The following is a 3,245-nucleotide window of genomic DNA, read 5'->3' as shown; positions in this document are numbered from 1 at the left end:
GCAAAAAGTAAGGGTTTTATTAACAATTTATGATGATCATGGTGAGATTATATGAATAACTATGAAGGTTCAAAGGAAAACTCAAGAACATAAGAACAAACAAGAAGAAATTCATAATAGAAAGCAAAAATGTATAAAAACATCAATGAAAAGCAAAGTAATTATAAAAACTTACTTGTTTATACTTAGAGAGAAAAGAGAGAATGAGATTTGCTGTGAAAAATAATGAGGATGAAAGCATCTATTTATAGTGGAGGTAAGGTAATGATAATATATAATAAAAAAAATGTGTGTGTGTGCATAAACAAAAGTGCACGGCACTTTTAGTAAATTTTCTTTATTTTTTCTTTTCTTTAAATTAAAAGAATTTGATAAGATAAAACTTTAGAAACAAAGTTAAGATAGAAGGTTCTAGAATGTTCCACTTTAAGTTATATGATTTATTTAAATGCTTAGGATAAAAATAATATTAATAATAATAACAAAATATTTTGTTACATGTTATAAATTATTAATCTAGGCATTTCGGTTCAACGTGTCATATTAACAATTAAGCATGTTTATGATCAAATGAGTACGGGATCATATAATTACGCATATAAAGTTAATGTTATTTTATAATTCAACAATAATACATGTAGAAGATAAAATGAACACGATAAATTTATTAAATGAGAAAACAAAACTAGTGTTTATTAACAAGCAAAATCCATAGATGTTACAATGTCGATTATAGGTAATTTTAAATCTCAACTATTGATTAACATAATCCAATGACTATGATTTATTCCTAGTTTTTTTAAAGAACTACCTCTATATATATATATATATATATATATATATATATATAATCTTATACTTACTAGAAAAATAGGTTCTTTCAATACTACCACTTGTACATTACTATGGTTCATCTTCATCTTGTACGTAGATCTGTTTATCCAAAACATTCTTTTTATTAAAAAAAAGTCACTATTACAAACAAACACAATTACAGGGATTACAGAAATAAAGTCACTAATAATGAAATGGTCATTTCTTTAACTGGAGGGCAAATTTAGACATTGACTCCATAGACGAACCTCCATTACTTAGAGCTTTCATGGCAGCACTCTTTAATTCTTTCAACCTTTTGGATATTCTCTTCCCTTCATCTCCCTCCATTAACTCCTTCACAACTTTTTCAATCTCCTCTTTTCGATATGTTTCATTTTCATCGGTTTTAAGTCTTAATGCCAAACCAAGTGCTTCAGTCATCACTTTAGCATTCATATGTTGCTCGGCGTAAAGTGGCCAAGCAATCATTGGCACTCCATGAACAATACTTTCTAAAGTTGAATTCCATCCACAATGAGTCAAGAACCCTCCGGTTGATTCATGACTCAGTATCTGGATTTGCGGACCCCAAGATGGCACGGTTAACCCCCGCTTAGCCGTCCTAGTTAGAAACCCTTCGGGTAAAAACCCTAAAGGGTCATTCTGGCTAGAGACATCAAAGTAAGAAGCATTGGAAGCCTTATTAGGGCTTCTTACAATCCACAAAAACCTAAGGCCACTCATCTCTAACCCATGGGCTAGTTCATGAACCTGTTCTAAAGAAAGGGTCCCACCACTACCAAAAGATACCAACAACGCTGATCCACTAGTTGTTCGTCCAACCACTTCAAACACTCATGCCGATCCGACCCATCACTTGGATCCGACTGAATCAATGGCCCGACCGGGTAAACGGGCGTTTGACCGCGATTCCACCTCGTAAAGCGCGAAAGCTTTCTTCTTCCAACTCCTCAAAACTATTAACCATAACACCATCAAGCAAAGAGAGTCTCTTGGAGAGTAAAAGATACCCTTTGTACACTTCATCGGTCCGGACTTGAACCGGAGCCATTAGCTCGCGCCCATGGAAACTAACCGAACCCGGAACTTGAACCAGGTAAGGCAAGTCTCTATACTCGCAAGCCGTCTCTTGATCAAGCTTTGGCAATGTAAAAGTGAAGGTTAAAGCCATGGCACTCATGGGAAAGAACAAGAAGTTAAAGATTTTAAATTCTTTTGCAACTTCCATTGAATCATGTCCGAACATATCAAACACTAATCCAACAAGCTTGAACTTTGATTTCAAAGAGCTTAAAGCATCTCGAAGACTCGAAAGACTAGCTTGCATGATGAAGTTAATTAGAATCTCGGGTCGGGCGTCTTTCTCAAGGTTAACTGTGGAAGAAACAAATGGTGGATGTTTTCGGGTAATGATTCCAGGACGGATACTTGGGCTTTTGGAGGAGGTCCTGTTGTGGGGATGATAATAGTGGCGGAGATGTGATGGTGTTCGAGAAGTCGCTTAGCGAATTCGGCCATCGGAATTAGGTGACCCATTCCCGGACTGGGAAGAATGGCTATGTGAGGCGTGTTGTCCATTTTCATCAACAATGAAATTTGATTTCTAAATGGAAATGAATCTCTCTATGTTGCCTGGTTTTTAGGGCATTATGAATATGGAGACGTTGATGTTATTTTATTTCGAATAATATTCAGCGAAGAATTATTTTATATTATCAATATTAGTGATCCGTTAATGTCAATTAAATGTTTATATTCCAGTGGCGTAACGCTGAGGGTAGTGGGGCTTGATTGAGCCCACAGTGATCCAATATATTTGCGGCACGTAGGAGTTGATGTGTCGCAGGATTAAGCCCCTCAATCAAACCTCAGAGGGTGTAGTGGTCCAGGTGATCAGAGGCTTGATTGATTTTTTTTATTTATTATTTTTTTGTTATATACACAAACTAGATTAGTTACCCGTGTAGCACACGGCTTAAATAAATTTATTTAAATAATAACATAATGTCAAATACATTATATTAAGTTTCATTACAAAACAAAATTAAAGTGGACATTATGTTATTTGAAATTAATCATTTTATCTAAAGGTGTAAAATTTTTCTTTTTAAAAATAGAAATGTGAGTTCCGGTAATACTTCCGGATATGATTTATGCTTCAATAACGCGGTTATCATATTGTATTTTCACATGTATTTTAGTTTCATTACATACACCATTTAAGCATCATCACTTCAACATCATCTTTTAGGACTACCCTATGACTTTGACAACCTTAGTTTTGAGGTAATTCAAAACACCAAAACTAATTTTATTTGTAATATACCATTTTATGTCTGATAAATACCATCTGAATAATGGTAATATTTTTCATCTCCCAAAAACATGGATAACAAAAATTTGTTAAT

General features: G+C 34.1%; 1 pseudogene; it reads right to left on the bottom strand.

The window, feature by feature from the left end:
• Nucleotides 1-904: 904 nt before the first annotated feature.
• On the bottom strand, nucleotides 905-2,461 carry LOC143556297 (hydroquinone glucosyltransferase pseudogene; annotated as a pseudogene).
• Between the last annotated feature and the right edge of the window lie 784 nt (nucleotides 2,462-3,245).

This window comes from Bidens hawaiensis, unplaced genomic scaffold (genome assembly GCF_021521415.1).
Source record: "Bidens hawaiensis isolate Kalapana, Puna unplaced genomic scaffold, B.hawaiensis_p1.1 tig00018510_1, whole genome shotgun sequence".
NCBI lineage: Eukaryota > Viridiplantae > Streptophyta > Magnoliopsida > Asterales > Asteraceae > Bidens > Bidens hawaiensis.
Note: the sequence above shows the minus strand (reverse complement) of the source record. Positions and strands in the feature narration are given on the sequence as shown.